General features: G+C 47.2%; 1 protein-coding gene and 1 long non-coding RNA gene across 2 annotated transcripts in view; one reads left to right on the forward strand and one right to left on the reverse strand.

The window, feature by feature from the left end:
* Positions 1-470: 470 nt before the first annotated feature.
* On the reverse strand, positions 471-15,221 carry LOC144734453 (uncharacterized). Its single transcript, XR_013588518.1, has 3 exons — positions 14,853-15,221; positions 14,254-14,443; positions 471-1,796 (listed from the first exon to the last, which is right to left on the reverse strand). It is a non-coding gene; the product is annotated as an uncharacterized LOC144734453 (long non-coding RNA).
* A 2,951-nt stretch (positions 15,222-18,172) lies between these two features.
* Positions 18,173-18,763, forward strand: part of LOC144734428 (ras-related protein Rap-2b-like) — an 81,411-nt gene continuing 80,820 nt past the window's right edge. Inside the window, exon 1 of the mRNA XM_078616615.1 lies at positions 18,173-18,444. The gene's annotated coding sequence lies outside the window, so the exon portion shown is untranslated. The remainder of the gene's footprint in view (positions 18,445-18,763) is intronic.

The raw sequence follows: 18,763 nt of genomic DNA on the forward strand, positions 1-18,763 counted from the left end.
TTCCCCATTGTAGCTCTCCAATGTGCTTTCTGACATGCCCCGAGTGCTGGGGGATTATTCGGCAAGGGAAGAAACACCCGACGCATTATATTATCACGATAGTTTTTGCCAGGTAAGCCTCACAGTCTGAAGACTCTTCAGAAAAGTCCTGACGAGTTTGTTGTTTGTAGCTCGGAGTGACGTCGCTCCGTGTCAACCCAATTGAGTGGCTGTTTTTACTGGTAGGAACCCACTGGTTCCACCAGCCCACAGGGGATTATTGTGTACGTCCGTCCGTCGTGCATCCAAAAATGGGGGGGTGGGGCTTGGTGGAGAGGGGAGGGATGGGGAGGGGCTGGGTGGGGAGGGTGGGGAGGGGCCGGGTGGGGAGGGGAGGGTGGGGAGGGGCTGGGTGGGGAGAGTGGGGCTGGGTGGGGGGTGGGAGGGGTGGGGCTAGGTGGGGAGGGGCTGGTCACCCCGTGGTGCCCTTATACAACTCAACGTTTAACCTACTCACGCCGGCTTGTGCCCGCCCTCACAGTCGGCCATATTTGCGGAATACACTACGCCGCCATTGACCCTGGCCATTGACCGAGCAACCCAACGTTCCCTCCGCAGGAATGTGGTAGCATTGCGATGTTTTTTTTTACCCACTACCATTTGTACTGGGACATTTTATCGATGAACGGAAATTAAAGAACCCGGAGGAAATCCAGGCAGAACATGGCAAGAACATACAAACTTTACACAGAATTGTGCCAGAGTCAGGAAAATCAAACCCATGAATGTTACCACTGCACCACATTATCGCCCACTTGGGAGCCAAACATCGAACACCATGCCAAACACCACGCAGGACAATCCCAAAAACACATCGAAGAGCTCGCTTATACACCACCAACGCAAACACCCATGCAGTACATTCTCCCTATGCTTCACACCTTTCGAGGTAATTCTTAGCCAGGCGTGTAGAGTAACACACTGATTGACGCCCTCCTGCTTTGCCTACGTTCGCTATTCACGTACTCAGCGTATCGATACCCAATCCCGTCTTACCGTGTGGTGCCTCGCCATAACGTACTCGAGATATACCGAATTAAACCACTAAAGCCCTAACATGTTTTACCTTCCACTGCGAACATTGAGGCACCAGATGGTGCCCAAGCGTTGGTGTGTCTAAGTGGCTATAGTCGAATTCGTGTCTACTCTATTAATAGTGAGTATTTGGTGACAGTATCAGGTGAATAGTGAGTATCTGGTGATAGTGTCACGTGGGTAGTGGCAGGTGTCTGGTGAGCGTTGAGAGTGATCAAGAGGAGCGGCAGAGCCAATGGTGGAGAAACGATTCAGGTGAGAACAGTTGAGAGAATGTCAGCCAATGGCATCCCTGTCAACCCCTTATCAGTGCCCTACCTTATTACAGACCAATTCAGACCTTAATGGTCATCCCGTGCCCTACAAATCTCAACGTTCATCTTGAAAAGTCCCATCACAAGGGAGAAACACAAAGAGACAAAAAAATGCCCGTATTGAAACGGCTGAACGCCGTAAGGGCCTGAAAACTAAATTTCCCTCTACAAGAATACGGGGTAACCCGTATGGGTTGACAGGTATGCAATGGGGAAAATAACCCCGTCTGTAGCACGGGCTAGTTGGTGACACTGTTGGCGATTTTATGAGGGCTCGGGTAGGGAAACTTGAGCGGCAGCTTCGCGTTCCTCTCGGCGATGGACCTCGAGCTCCTCCTGATACTCGTCAATCGCTTTCAGAGCTTCTGGTGTCGGGAAAGGATCGTCAGGGAACTGCTCAAGGGACGTCTGCAAAGACACACGCACACGTCCATTGGCGGACGTGACATTAAAGGCAAGTACATTCAAACGGTGCAGCCCCCGTTTTTCTCGTTCATGCCACTGCTGTCGGAAGGGCCTTCGCTTGAGGGAGCTCGATAAGACGGTGTTTTTGGCCTACTCTTCCACGCAGGCCGATGTTCTTCAAAGGAGGCGTGAGTCCTCACACTTTGCCAAACAGACCGCAGCTTGCCCATCAACTACGGCAGCGGTCCCCAACCTTTTTGGCACCAGGGACTGGTTTCGTGGAAGACAATTTTTTTTCACGGACCGGGGGGAGGGGGGGTCATCATTGGGTCTTTCCCCCTTTTCAAAGAAGCTCTCCAGCGACGTTTGTTTTTTACTCATGTTGGCTCGGGGCTAGAGCTTGTGGCCTTTCCAAAACGCTCACCTCCTGCTGTTCGGCCTGGTTGGGGACCCCTGAACTACGGTGTTCTCTCATCCACACCTGTTGGGAGGACAGAGGCGGGGAACATTTTGAGAAGCTTTTCCCACTGCGTCAACTGCCTCACCTGGAGATGCAAACTGGTGGAACCCCGCTGATCGCTACATCCAGTGCGCTCACTCCTACAACCGTGTCGGCGCCCCCCCCAACATCGCTCAAAAAATGCCCTCCAATGAAGATGACAATGCTCGTGTAACGGTCACGTGGTGGGGAGGTGAAGCACAGCTCACGTAGGGGACAACCCTTTTTTTATTTTCTTTCTACGTGACTTTACCGAAATAACTGTAGGGGTGTCAGGGGAAGGATTCCCACCAATAGGAGGGTTAGTGGAAGGGGTAATCGAGTAGATATAAGGGGAGAACGGGCAGGAAAGAAGGGGCCTTTGGCGGGTACGAGATTGGGCCGGCTGGGGACAGGTGTGGATGGGAGAAAAGGATTAAAAGACGAACCCCCTGCAACCTTGTGTCGGCTCTCCTTTACAGAACCAAAGACTAATTCCTGCAGTCACGAAAGCTTCAAATCAAGCTTGACAACCCTTTGCTAAAACAATTCCGTGAAAATGCAGCGGGGGCTCGGGAGAGCATGGGACTGGCTGAGGATGTGGACGAGAGGGATTCGGCGGCAGAAGAGGAGACCGAGGGGACGGGATTTTTTTTTTGGGGGGGGGGGGGAGTGGGAGGGAGATTTGAGGAAGCTTTTAGAGAAGGGGGTCGGTTCTTCGATGGCCCCGTCGCGACGTGGATTTAGGAAGGAAACCACCGTCGCGGTATTCACTGCGTGCATTGGGGATGTTGAAATTAGTGGGGTTTTTTTATATTTGATCGAATTAGAAAGAAATGCCTCTTCTTGTTAGTTTGGTAGCTGACCCCCCGGTTATAGGAATATGGGAATTTACCTGGGGGGGGGGAGAATTCAATGATCCGGAAATGATTTAGCAGATATTTCCAAACAGTTTGAGGATGAATTTTGACTGCAGGAATCAATATTTTTTGATTCTATCGGTAAAGTCACGTAGATAGAAAAAAATATATATATATAAACCACGACGTTTTTATCACAACACAAGCGATCGTCTCTTTCCTCCTGAAGACGCTCTCGCTTGTGTTGTGATCGAAACGTCGTGGTTTAAAAAAAATATTTTAATAGTATTTTATTTTATTATATTTTATATCTACGTGACTTTACCGACAAAAGAGTTTGAGGATGAAAGTAGCCCAATCCCTCTCCCTGCGTAGATACACACACGAACAGCATCATCACCATCACCAACATTCTCAGTGACATTTTTGTTCAAGCCATTCACACTCCGGTTTAAGTTTTGACCGACGCCGCGCGCGGCTCTTCAAGGCCTGTCGCTCCGTGACCATTATCCATCAAGGACCAACAGCGTATCTCATTCACCGCGTGCATAGCCGGGCTCTTTGAAATATCGAGCTTTGTAGCGGATTCGAACAAAAAAAACCGGTTCTTTGTTATGTTGGTTTTGCCGAGCCCTGTTCTAGAAGGTTCCAGAAAGGAATGATGAATAGGAATGATGATGTTATAAAGTTTCAGTTTAATTTCTTAGGATTTACCCTGTGAGCCATTCGGCTCTTGATTTGGGTTCAACCGCAACAAACAATAAAATTACAAGATACACCAAACAAAATGCATTGTACACAAATCTGAACATCACATACGTATACAATAAAATCCTACAGAAAAAGCACAACCCGTCCATGCTGCGTACAGAAAGTGCAAAAAAAATCCATAAATAAAAATAGGGGGGAGGGGGGGGGGCTGACGTATGCTGGTTGATGTTTTTGGCTGGTGGGAGGGGGGGAGAAGCAGCTAAGAACGAACTTGTTGTGAGTTGGAACAATAACGTTCCCTTCACCAAGGTCGAGTCACGTGCACCCCCAACCGCTCCTCGTGCCAATGGTGACATTCCTGCTGGCGTGCTGCCGGTGATGATGATGATTGGAAGGTTTTCATCTCAACTAGAAAGAGACCTGCAGCTCCTGACACTCGCACATCGACCCCTTGCTTACATCGCACACGCCGCACCGCCGAGTGGCACAGCTGGCGACGCGCGGCACGAAATAAGTTCAACATTCACCATTGGAACCTCATTTGCCAGTAGCAAAATCTGATAATTGTTTTTTTACCCCTTTATCTGTCAACAAAACTGACACCTTTTTTTTTTACAAGGAGTCATGTTTGCATTGACCACAATATCTGCAGTCGAAATGCAAACAAAAAACACAACTCTGATAATGTATGCACTGTCCTTGAAATTGATTGGTCCACACCCGAGACAGCTTTCTTTAGAGCCTAGTCGCACATGGTGCTGGACCAGATGCCGCCAATTTCAAGGACAGTGCATACATTATCAGAGTTATGTTTTTTTATTTGCATTTCGACTGCAGGTATTGTGGTCAATGCAAACATAACTCCTTGTAAAAAAAAAGGTGTCAGTTTTGTTGCCAGATAAAAGGGTAAAAAAAAACAATGATCAAGTTCAACATTCGTACGTGCGTACACACGCGAGTAGACTCGCCACGTGCAATGGTGGCCTTAAGGCGCTGCACGTGAACACCGAACAAAGAAGTTTTGACGGTGACCGCACCCACCGGTATGGAAATGCGTCTTGAGGTGCCGGGTGATGGCCATGGCAATGCAAGATTGCGTGCAGTCTGGCAGAGTGTGCATGATGAAGGGCAAGTCCACCACTGCCTTGGCGGTTGGTGGCGGCTTGCGCATGGCACCGGGCGCGTTCGGGACCCATGCGTAGAAGTCAAACTGCCCCGCGTGATAGATGTCAGCGGAGGTAAGGGGCACATGACAGGTGCGTGAACAGCAAACGCAACATCAGTACCGTTTGAAAATAATAAAACAGTGACTCCACTGCTTCTTCGTAAGTCCAACTTTACTACTGTCGATTCCAAACATGTTTTACGGCATGTACACTAAAATGGCTTTAAACATTGTTTAATCTCCTGTAGACGTAGATACCACTGGTTCTTCACGTTCTGCAGATGTAGATGCCACTGGTTCTTCGCGTTCTGCAGATGTAGATGCCACTGGTTCTTCATGTTCTGTAGATGTAGATGCCACAGGTTCTTCACGTTCTGCAGATGTAGATGCCACTGGTTATTCACGTTCTGCAGATGTAGATGCCACTGGTTCTTCACGTTCTGTAGATGTAGATGCCACTGGTTCTTCACATTCTGTAGATGTAGATGCCACTGGTTCTTAACGTTCTGAAGATGTACACACCACTGGTTCTTCATGTTCTGCAGATGTAGATGCCACTGGTTCTTCACGTTCTGTAGATGCCACTGGTTCTTCGCGTTCTGTTGATGTAGATTTTACTGATTCTTTATGTTCTGCAGATGTAGATGCCACTGGTTCTTCATGTTCTGCAGATGTAGATGCCACTGGTTCTTCACGTTCTGTAGATGTAGATACCACTGGTTCTTCACATTCTGTAGATGTACACACCACTGGTTCTTCATGTTCTGTAGATGTAGATACCACTGGTTCTTAACGTTCTGTAGATGTACACACCACTGGCTCTTCATGTTCTGCAGATGTAGATGCCACTGGTTCTTCACGTTCTGTAGATGCCACTGGTTCTTCACGTTCTGTTGATGTAGATTTTACTGATTCTTTATGTTCTGCAGATGTAGATGCCACTGGTTCTTCACGTTCTGTAGATGCCACTGGTTCTTCACGTTCTGTTGATGTAGATTTTACTGATTCTTTATGTTCTGCAGATGTAGATGCCACTGGTTCTCCATGTTCTGCAGATGTAGATGCCACTGGTTCTTCACGTTCTGTAGATGTAGATGCCACTGGTTCTTAACGTTCTGTAGATGTAGATACCACTGGTTCTTCATGTTCTGCAGATGTAGATACCGCTGGTTCTTCATGTTCTGCAGATGTAGTTGCCACTGCCGACATCTATTGCGCGGCAGTTGACCTTACAACGTTTCGTCTGAACAGGCAACTGGACATACGGACAGGTTTGTTCATATAGTGAGGGATAAAAGTATTTGATCCCTGCTGATTTTGTACGTTTGCCCACTGACAAAGAAATGATCAGTCTATAATTTAATGGTAGGTTAATTTAAACAGTGAGAGACAGAATAACAACAAAATCCAGAAAAACGCATTTAAAAATGTTATAAATTGATTTGCATTTTAATGAGGGAAATAAGTATTTGACCCCTCTGCAAAACATGACTTAGTACTTAGTGGCAAAACCCTTGTTGGCAATCACAGAGGTCAGACGTTTCTTGTAGTTGGCCACCAGGTTTGCACACATCTCAGGAGGGATTTTGTCCCACTCCTCTTTGCAGATCTTCTCCAAGTCATTAAGGTTTCGAGGCTGACGTTTGGCAACTCGAACCTTCAGCTCCCTCCACAGATTTTCTATGGGATTAAGGTCTGGTGACTGGCTAGGCCACTCCAGGACCTTAATGTGCTTCTTCTTGAGCCACTCCTTTGTTGCCTTGGCCGTGTATTTTGGGTCATTGTCATGCTGGAATACCCATCCACGACCCATTTTCAATGCTCTGGCAGAGGGAAGGAGGTTCTCACTCAAGATTTGACGGTACATGGCCCCGTCCATCGTCCCTTTGATGCAGTGAAGTTGTCCTGTCCCCATAGCAGAAAAACACCCCCAAAGCATAATGTTTCCCCCTCCATGTTTGACGGTAGGGATGGTGTTCTTGGGGTCATAGGCAGCATTCCTCCTCCTCCAAACAACGGCGAGTTGAGTTGATGCCAAAGAGCTCCATTTTGGTCTCATCTGACCACAACACTTTCACCTAGTTGTCCTCTGAATCATTCAGATGTTCATTGGCAAACTTCAGACGGGCATGTATATGTGCTTTCTTGAGAAGGGGGACCTTGCGGGCGCTGCAGGATTTCAGTCCTTCACGGCGTAGTGTGTTACCAATTGTTTTCTTGGTGACTATGGTCCCAACTGCCTTGAGATCATTGACAAGATCCTCCCGTGAAGTTCTGGGCTGATTCCTCACCATTCTCATGATCATTGCAACTCCACGAGGTGAGATCTTGCATGGAGCCCCAGGCCGAGGGAGATTGACAGTTCTTTTGTGTTTCTTCCATTTGCAAATAATCGCACCAACTGTTGTCACCTTCTCACCAAGCTGCTTGGCGATGGTCTTGTAGCCCATTCCAGCCTTGTGTAGGTCTACAATCATGTCCCTGACATCCTTGGAGAGCTCTTTGGTCTTGGCCTTGGTAGGAGAGTTTGGAATCTGATTGATTGCTTTTGTGAACAGGTGTCTTTTATACAGGTAACAAGCTGAGATTAGGAGCACTCCCTTTAAGAGTGTGCTCCTAATCTTAGCTCGTTACCTGTATAAAAGACACCTGGGAGCCAGAAATCTTTCTGATTGAGAGGGGGTCAAATACTTATTTCCCTCTTTACTTGATACAGCAATCGTGCTGTGATGGTTCCACCTGAAGACGGAAGCTTGTGTTGCCTCCGAAACGTCGTGATTTTTTTTATTTTACTTGTATTAATTTTAATTTTATTTTTTACCTACGTGACTTTACCGAAAAAACCTAAGGGTAAGATAACAGTTAACATGTTTCCTTGAATTGTGCAAGGTGTACATACGTACATTGAACTTCTTTCGCGCCGTACGTAGCCCACCGTGCTAATCGGAGGTGTGGAGCTTGTAAAAAAGGTGACGGGAGCTCTTGAAAAAGAAACGACGACGATGGGAGGGGGGAATTCCCAAGTGGAGCAAGTTGTGCGGGAAGAATCAAAGAAGAGAAGCGATTTGACATGGCGTACAACATCGCACACACTTGCAAACGACGGCGCTTCCTTCTCCCGTGTTACGGTAATTCACCCTGCGTTCAATGCGTGAATATACACCGAGAGGTTTAACGGATCGTTGCCCAGTTAATACATGGTGCTTCAAAAAATGTTAACACGTATATGGTATACTATCGTTTTTAATGAGAAATGAACGGATAATACACTGTAATATGATAACAAATGTTTGTTAATAGCTTAAAAAAGTAAAAAAGTCTACACTTGTTCGCCGTCATTGTCAACACATGCCTGGAATCTTCTGCAGGTGGTCTCCAGAGCCCGGAGGCACATTTCTCGTGGCATTGTTGCAAATTCTCGGCAGTGTTCACATTGTTTTAAGCACCCTGTATTGAGGACGGGAATTTGAACATCCATCCATGCGGCACATTTACATTATCCCACTTTTATTCACACTTGCTTTCTCCCAATCGGTTAAAATCTGGAACCCCAATCTGTTCAATATTCATTATCACCTTTCCACGACTGGAAGTTTATTGTCAATTAACTATATGCACTGATAATAATCAAGGAGGAAAATTGTACAATTTCGATCGTCAATACAGCCATGTGCAGCGGTGCAAAGTAAAGTGGGTGGGATTATTATTTCCAATGAATTTCAAATTACTCGAAAGGCCAAGATACAACGCCGCTCCACACGCACACGTGACATTTAAATGCATGCATCATGCTTCATGTTTGCCACCTAAAAAAGGGATTTGCAAGCATTTATCTTGTCTTCTCTTTGCCCGTGCTGCATACCCAAGTCAAATTAAACAACAGACGATTGCTGAACGCCGTTAATTTGTTTTGTTAACCGCATGTCCCTTTTAATTACTCGTCGCCACGAACCTACGGCCGACGAATCTGTAACTTAATGTTTACCGTGAATGGTTTTTAAAAGTAATTTGTCTAAGCCAACTTTTTGCGACTGAAAATCAAATTTTATGTAGTCGACTATGTTTGGTGCTCTGGTGTTTTTTGTCTATTTTGTTATGAGGTCGTTTTTTCTGTGACATCGCTGTTTTTTGTTCTTATTTATATGCACTTCATTGTTTTTACATAGTTTCTGCATTACCGCTTGCAGTTATTTTCGTGAGCGAAGGTCACACTTGAAGATGAAGGCTATCCTTGCGCCTTGCGTTCTCTCACACGGTCACACAAAATAAAACCTTGAAAATAATTGGGCACCGCAAGGGACCACCATTAACGTTCAAACTCTGCGCTTATGACGTTCGTGCACTGTCAAACCCTGTTACTGCAGGGGCCTTACTGGGGTGCCTGTAAATGTGTGTATGGCCTGCTACGAATGGCCAACCAAGGGGATTTGAAGTCCTAGTCAGCTCTGCGGAAGGAACAGGGTGTGCGAGGGAAGGACAACAAACTAAACCGAGAACTACATTTTGCGTGTGTGTTGTCTTTGTCCCCCACAACCTCCGATTAGCGCAGTTGGCTACATACAATGCGAAAGAAGTTCCACATACACACACTACACTATACACTATGATATACACTGCACTATACACTAGATACTACACTATACACTATTCTACACACTAGACTACTAAACACTACTCTACTATACACTACACTACTATATAATACACCATAATAGAGATGTTTTTGGGTTAGATCGCGTAAATAAATAAATGCGTCATTAAACTCGCCACCACCCGACACAGCCAACTAGTAAGGTTTGTCACGTAAACAGAACGTGCCAATTCGTCACTAGTACAGCACACCGATGTGTTGGAGAGCCAATCCACATCATTTATAATCTGAGATTGTAAATCATGCACAAGCTGAGAGATTGTTAAATCTATCTGAAATTTAATCATTAGACCTCCTTTTCCAGTACCAAAATATAATAATAGGATTTCCCCCTTTTTTCTGGCAACAAAACTGAAACCTTTTTACGAGGATTCATGTCTGCATTAACCACAATACTTGCAGTCAAAATGCAAACAAAACACATACTCTGATAATATATGCATTGTCCTTAAAGCTGATTGGTCCACACCAGAGACAGCTTTCTTTTGAGCCTCGTCTCAATTGGTGCTCGACCAGATTACGCCAAAAAGTGTACAGCTCAAAGACAATGCACTATCAAAGTAATGAGGGCTCGGGGTAAGCATCTACATCATTGGTTAATGCAGACATGCATCCTTGTAAAAAGGTTTCAGTTTTGTTGCCAGAAAAAAGGAGAAAACCCCTATTATTACCAATCTGAAATTGTAACTTTTGTGGCTTGACTCTCTATCACACCAGTGCGCTGTACTGGTGTAGTGCAGTCCAACCACGCGGAGACGAGGCATACGATAAGGGCTGGTTGCCGTTTATTAATACCCGCTCTCACACTGCATCCTACACTCACATAAGTGTAGGTGCACTCTATTCTCAGTCCTTCACTTGGACCTGGGATAACTATATATGTCAAGCCTACTTCGGCTACCCCTAGGCTCTCTCACCCGTCTGCCTGGGGCGGGGGATCAGCCAACACCGCCCCGCGACGAGGAGAGAGAGAGACCTCTTACAGCCGATCCTTACCCTGGCTCCCCACGACGACCAAGTGTCCCCCTACGTAACCCGTGACGTTACGTCATCCTTCGCCTCGCATAACTCTCCACCAACTGGCACTTCCTTACGCTCATCCCTCATTGGCTACTCACAGTACTCCTCTACACTAGTGTAGTGGCGTGACGCGCGCAGGGTTTGCAAACAGCAGTTGCATTCGTGCACGGGGATGCAAACAGTGAGGCCAGCTCAGGATAAGCAGGTGCAGGCGGGTGGCCTGGGTGACAGCAGACGGAGAGACGCCAGCAATTGGGGAAAGAGGCAGTGATTGGCTGGCTGCGAATGCAAACGCGGAGTAGGCGCCACGGAGGCGAGAGATAGTGGCGATAAGGGGGAGAGCACGTGCTTAATGAGAGCCATCTGAGGGCACTTAATGAGGAGGGGGATAAAAGGGGAACGTGTGAGGCAGTTGGGTTGAGTTGGTTGGAGATGAAGCAGTGAAGAGATTGAAGAGAAATCCGATAACCGGACCCTGCCATGGAAGTGTATGTTGGTTCAGGGCCACCGAAGGAAATGATTAACAATCCATTGCATGTATTGTATGTATGTCATGCCCTCCCTTCTCTATGCTTGCCAACAGCGGACACACCCGAATGGAACATCTGTGCCGCTGATAAACATTCAGATTGGCCTGCCTACAATCAATCCTGGGTTTAACCAGGCTGGATTTTGTGAGGAGCTAAATAAATCCTTGTAAGATGTGGACGCTGTCCCATCAGTGAGTTCCTCTGGCAGGGAAGGCTGCGTTGGCTGGGACATAGAGCCCGCATGCCCAACCACCGCATGCCCTAACGGCTGATTGGCCAGATAGAGGGGGATAAATAGGCGAGGAAAGGGGACTGATGTGCTACACGATGTAACACATTTCTGCGGAGGGAGCTGGTAGGAACGGTGGGTTGCTCGGTCAATGGCCAGGGTCAATGGCGGCGTGGTGTATTCCGCAAATATGCCCGACTGTGAGGGCGGGCACAAGCCGGCGTGAGTAGGTTAAACGTTGAGTTTTATAAGGGCACCACGGGGTGATCAGCCCCACCCCACCCAGCCCCACCCCCCACCCAACCCCACCCTCCCCACCCAGCCCCTCCCCACCCTCCCCACCCAGCCCCTCCCCACCCTCCCCTCCCCACCCAGCCCCTCCATCCCCACCCAGCCCCTCCCTGCACGACGGACGGACGGACACAATAATCCGCTGTGGGCTAGTGTAACCTGGCGGTTCCTACCAGTATAATGCTGAGTGAACTTGCCGATGACTGAGAACAGCGGTGTCAAGATCGGCCTCGGTGGAGGAGGCTCGTGAAGGACGCTACTGTGCAATTGGAGGCAGTCGCTCAGGCTCAGCAGTGCTGCTTATTTGCAAGGGAAGTTTATTCCCAGTGGTAGGGTGCAAGGACGGAGAAAGATCGAAAACGAGATTGAACACAGGGAGAAGGAGGGGCAGAGAGAGATACAGACAGAAGATTGAGAAGGAAGAGCATGAGGGGGTGGGGGGAGCACAACAAGAGATGAGAGAGTGGTTTACGTACTTTGCGAAAGAAGTTCAACATACTGTATAAACATACGTGGTGTACATTATGGCCATCTTAGCAAAATATTCACGTGGATCTTTTGGTATGAGGAGATAAACGCTCAGGACATGATGCCACCACCGTACGCCGTTTGGCATAAGCCAAACACACAATTGGAGAAGCGTACAGCTTCAAAGCACGAAAAGCCACCGGTGCTACATACGTGCGATTGAAGACCCCGTCAAAGTGGACAATCTTCTGGGTGTTAAAACGGGAATTGGTGGGCAAGTCCTCGAAGGATGCTGCGTCTACCCCAAGGGGAAGATCAGGCTGCCATAAGATCATCCACCTGTAGGATTCGCCGGGCATAGATCGCAGCGTCTTTGAGTCACAATCACAATCACACCAAAAAAAACAAAATTTCCAATAAATAATGTGAGCGATGCAAAAATCCTCATCGTCAAAGGACTTTCTCTTCAAGCACCTGCATTTTTTTCTGTTTCTCAATTAGTTTATTGCATCTCAGCTCCTTCATTATCGGCAATGTCTCAAGACAAAAACACTGGACAGTGCAGGATAGAAAACGGCAATTTTTTTACGTTAAAAGAATAAATAAAGAGATTAAATATAACTTACCAAAGTTTCATTTGAATGATGTGAGTTTTCTGAAATGGGATTTGTTTTAATGTCCAGTACTTACCTTCGTGCAATATTGTTGGATTATAACGGCAGCTTTATGCCAAAACTCCAATATGTATAAATACACGATTTGTAAACCCAGAAGAAGACAAAAGAGGGAACTCCCCCAGACACACTTAAGCGGTTGTGCTTTCGCTAAGTTGTCCCCACCTGAAGAAGGATGCTTGTGTTGTGCCCGAAACGTCGTGATTTAATTTATTTAAATTTTTTACCTACATGACTTTTCCGAAAAAACCAAAGAGTATAAAAGAGGAAACAATATTTGCTCTTCCACCACTTTGATAAGGGGCAATTCATAAATGTTTTCAATATCAGAAATGGTCGTTTATCAGCCTCTGTTGATGGCATTAAAATGTTCCTAAAATGTAGCAAATGTTCATGATCAAGATCAGGGTAGATTCGCAATTTCTCTGAACGTAGAGCTAAGACCATACAGAAGTGAAGAGTCAAACGGTCCTGATCGATGTAACTATTTTGGACTACACTAGCAACGCTCGGACTGCTACTACAAGATCACCTCCAGCACAGCAGCCCGTTTGTGTTTTCATGCCGGAGATGATTGGAGCATCCACGATGTCCCTCCACCTTTGGGTTACTCCTCTCATCCCATTGGGCCAATTCTCTCGCATTGCAATAGCTGCCCAGTTGTTCAATCAATGCCCAGGACTGCCTTAACCGGGGGAAATGCCCAGGTCTTGCAATGGCTCATTCCAACCCTGCATCGCTTCACTTATTGCTTTTATTGCGACTCAACACGAGCCCAATACAAAGCACCGGTCACAGTATAAGGGGGTGGGGGGGGGTAGAAACTCCGCCAGCATAAAAACACAACCCGAGACCGGCATGCCAGGGGGGCTTAACGAGGGAGGGGGGGGGCATTCGGGGCTCTCTGCCCCACCCAAGTAGGGAGTAGAATATGAAAACTTTGTATGGGGATGGTGAGAGATGGGGGAGAGAGATAACTAACATAGTGGGGGGGGGGGGGTAGAAAGGGGGCTGGGAAAGGGTGGGAATGGGGGGTGGAAGCATGCGACAAAAGACTGAAGTTAAAACAACTTACCCGTGATGATTGAGCTTATCATGAGGTATGCTGGCCACTGGCAGCCTTTTGTGGCCTTTAGCGCGGACTCTGACGTGTGGACCCCGACGATGCACATCACGTGAGAACACCCCTTGCGGGCGGTGTGGCGGCCCTCAACACTGATGCCTTAACGGCGAAAGTGGGCCCCCTCTGAAAATCAGTGAAAACCACTGATCTAAGGTGGCACATAGAGTGATCCGCTCCCACACATGTTCCCGGGAGAGGGCCGGAGCCTTTTTAGAACACCCATCGCCTTCCCGCCGACCACCACAACCCTTGCACCTTACCGGTCCCCTCCAGTAGATCCATGGAGCCGTGCTCGAACCAGGCAGGGCATCTCAGAACCTGGTTGCCTTGAGCCCGGACCTCCACGTAGCGACACAACCACGGGTCATTCATGAGGAACGCCTCCTTGTCCAAGCGCACAATCAAGATTTTCCCAAGGTCAACCTTGCTCTGAATAGTGTAGACATCAACCTGCCAGGGCAATGGCCAAAACAGACGGAATTTTTTTTTCTTAAAGAAAAAAGCAAGCAGTTGCACAAGATGAGATTAGTGAGTGCACGATAAAATGTAAAAAAATACAATAATTTATGATTGGGTGATGCAGTTGAAAAAAAAATCCAGGTTTTTAACCACGTTTTCTTTTTTTAAATGTCCATCAAATACATAGTTCTGGTGGCCACTAAAAAGCTAATTCCCAAAGTGGTACAGCATAATTTGCACCTCCGATTAGCACGGTTGACTACGTGAAGTGCGAAAGAAGTTCTACATCTATACATAATTTTATGAGACTTTACGGTAGCCCATTGTTTACTCCCACCGCAGATCTCACAAAACCTACAGGTGCCATTGAGTAAAGACAGGAATCGCAGGCGATATTCACCGCTCCACGGCAGAAGTCAAACCTCCACAGGTTTAGTTGCTGCCTCTTACTCTGGCCCGCAGAGCCAATGAGAGTGGCGTAAATGTAGTTCAGGGTGCCCGGTGTCTCCGGTTACCACAAGCAACTCGTACATCACACTCGCATGTTCTGCAGCAAACTGCACGTAAAAAAAGAGCCCAAAGCTTTGACCTCTACCGGGGGATCTGCATTGGCACAAGATGCCTGGTCCGCGTGCCTGAATATTTGGAGACCGAAGATCAAGGATCGTAGACGAAGGGTTTCTTCCCCGGGATGGACAGCCCCGATCGCTCACGGGAGTCGACTTATGTTCCCTGCTGCGTGGCCGAGCTCCGCCCATGGCCACGCCCCCTTTCCAGAACCCTCCAGAGGAACCTCGGTCCCCATCACGTGACCCTCACCCTCCCCCTTTCGAGGCCCCCCTGTCATCCCGTCCGGTCACGTGTCCTCCTCGGGTCACCCAGCCTGCCATGACCTTACCCGACCTTACCTTCATGTCCATCTTTTTAAAACACCTTGTATAACTCCATGCCTGCGCTAATAACCGCGTATCTGTTCAATGATACGTTAATCTGGCGTGTGTGTGTGTGTGGCATGTAAAATGGATGCATTCCCATGCCACCTGCCAGGTTTAAACGCAAAGTATTGTTAAGTAAAGCCCTTGATGGTGAATGCAGCAATGATTGTGTCGTTAATCACACGCTGGGCGCTTCTTTCTTCATAATTACTCTAATGAAAAAGCGCGGCGTGCGGAGGGTCGAGAGCAATGACTGTACTCCTTTAAACCGGCAGATACACGAAAAGGAACCCGTATTTTTGACAATGATAAGAGAGAGGCCCAACTTAACGACACAAAGCATTACGGCGGTGCGATGTGAGAGAGGCTGTATAGGCGTGCGGTAGTGTAGCGGTTAGCGCGCCGCGCTACGAACCCAGCAACCCGAGTTCGAATTCCTGCTCACGTCCAACACCAGTAACGATTATTTGAACCGGTCCTGGGCCTCCCCTAGGTCGACTCAGCCTCCAATGAGTATCTGGTGTGATGTAAACATCGCCACTGGGAAGACAAAGGTGGCCAGGTGCGATGATGGCCACCCAGCCTCTGGTGTACCGTGCCGGCCTTCATAGGTTCTGGGCAAACAGCACTTGCCCCAACAGCCTGTTAAGGCTACGCGTGGAGTTTTCTCCGGGTCCTCCGTTTTTTTCCTCCACATTTAGAAAAATGCTTTTAGATTACTAGGCTGCTCTAAATGTCCACGTGATAAGCCACTTAGTTGAGCTACAATATATTGTGGCCAGGCCACTTCTGAAAAACAGCTATATAGCTCAGTGGGCCTTACCTAGTCAAATAAATAAAGACGTTGAATAAATAATTTGAGTTTAATCTTTGCCTTGGTCTAAAGGTATGTGTGTGTGTTTATAGGTGCTCGCCAACAGCACTTGCCCCAACAGTCTGTTAAGGCTACATAGGGGATCTTTGTCCTGGAGGTGTTACTTTAACGCAGTACAGTAGCTTTAACGAGATGCTACGAGTGTCGCCTAATTGAAGTTACCTCCGTCCTCTGGGGATCACGGAGGAAGGTGTAAGGTAGGGGTGGGGGGGTGCCGAACTTGTCATTTTAAAAACCACGAGCTCGGCTCTAGGAGCCCGCTGTGCCACGTGACAGCAGCTGTCCGGTTAATGCGCGCAAGGTTTCCCCTTTTCGTCTTAAAAATGAACTCAAATTTGCATCGTCTGTGAGGTCCCCTTGGCTTAAGACATAAACCGATGGCCTTGCTGAACGAGCTGTCCCCTTGGCTCAAGTCCCCTTGGCTCAAGAACATCAACCGGTCTCCTTGGCTAAAGACATCAACCTACGGCCTTGCTGAAGGAGCGGTCCCCTTTGCTAAAGTCCCCTTGGCTAAAGACATCAACCGACGGCCTTGCTGAACGAGCGGTCCCCTTTGGCTAAAGTCTCACACCGTGCCCTTCCCAAATGCCAAATGCACAACCGCACGTACATCGCGCCCAGTGCCTGACGGAAAAAAACTAAAGATTAATTGAATTAGGTTTTCTAATGACATATCTGCATACACTCTAGTTTCAGTGTCCTTAAGTTATGCGGCTACGGCAATGGTGCCAAAATCCATTTGTCTGTATATTGTCGTAGGCTTGTAACCGCTCACTCCTGGACAAAGCCTCCCCAAAATGTTCTTCGATTACGTGGACTTGGTTGCTCCTGTCCGGAAGAACACTTTGACATCTTCTATTTTGCCTCACCGCCGTCTTCCTCCGCTCCTTCTACCTTCCTGCAGTCCCCACTCGTTCGTTGGTGTTTTGTTCCGTCTCCCATTCATTGGGCTCACGACTCGGCCTGCCCGTTTCAGCTTGACAGCGACCAGTCTTTCTGTCGAAAAACAAATAATAAGTAATTTTTAAAAAAACTTTTTTAAAAACACGCTTTTATTAAATGTACCGGACTGGTAATGGCAGAACTCCACGACTCCAGGAAGTGGCCCCGAAGCTTGCCATAACGTAAGGGACCGTGGTCATTTACAGACAACGTCAGTTGACCTTTGACAATTAGACCAAAGCCGAAACATAACATGTAAAAATTTAATTAAAATATATTTGTTATTTTTAAACAGGTCCCTGCGGGGTGGGCTGGTAGGAACGAATAACCAAAGAATATAAACATAATGTATTATGACACTTGTTTAGCCAGGAAAGCCTCAGAGAGTGTTAAGGATTTTGTAGGGTCCTGCCAAATGTTTGCAGTAGGGCGCGATGTTGCTCCACCTAATCGGACGATACGAAGGGAGAGTTTGAGGCCTAGTTCTAGGCTTTAGGCCTAGCTGTAGGCTTTAGGCCGCTGTGAGTTATTGTTTTTATTTAAATGTTTTAATTAATAATGTAAAAGCTTTAAATGTAAATGTTTCTATTTAAAAACATCAGGGAATGTAACATTGTTAAACATTAACTCCCTTTCACACACGCGGGGGTACGATACGAAGGGAGAGTTTGAGGCCTAGTTCTAGGCTTTAGGCCTAGCTGTAGGCTTTAGGCCGCTGTGAGTTAATTTTTAATTTAAATGTTTTAATGATTAATGTAAAAGCTTTAAATGTAAATGTTTCTATTTAAAAACATCAGGGAATGTAACATTGTTAAACATTAACTCCCTTTCACACACGCGGGGGTACGATACGAAGGGACAGTTTGAGGCCTAGTTCTAGGCTTTAGGCCTAGCTGTAGGCTTTAGGCCGCTGTGAGTTAATTTTTAATTTAAATGTTTTAATTAAAAACTATCTCAGCGAATTAAAAAACTCTCTCAGGGAATTATAAGGGAATGTTACACTTGTTTAGCCAGGAAAGCCTCACTGAGTCTAAAGGTTTTTGTAGGGTCCTGCCAAGTGTTTGCAGTAGGGGGCGATGTTGCTACACCTAATCGGACATCGGACGGACGGACGATATAATCAATTCATATTCATATCCCGGATCCGCATTCTTCCACCGCGCCAAATTATCACCGCCTAACGCCCGCTTCATGCACGTTTCTCACCACGCCTGCCATCTGAACCTTCTGCGAGCTTGCAGGTAAGACTTACATGTTCCTGCAGGTCTTACCACCTGTGTAACTGCGTTCATGGGGACTGAACGGGATCCAATTTTACGTGAGCTCCCAGGAGCGATATGTGCCCCCCCCCCCCCCGTATTCTATGAAATATTGTCCGGATCTTTTCGATTTAAAGCTTTCGTGACTGCAGGGATTCATCTTCTTGGTTCTTTCGGTAAAGTCACGTAGAAGAGAAATAATAAAATAATAAAAATGAAACATAATAAAATACAATTCTCACGACGTTTCGGCCACAACGCAGGACGGCTGCTTGCGTTGTGGCCGAAACGTCGTGAGAAT

This window comes from Lampetra planeri, chromosome 51, assembly GCF_965212315.1.
Source record: "Lampetra planeri chromosome 51, kcLamPlan1.2.h2, whole genome shotgun sequence".
Taxonomy (NCBI): Eukaryota; Metazoa; Chordata; class Hyperoartia; order Petromyzontiformes; family Petromyzontidae; genus Lampetra; species Lampetra planeri.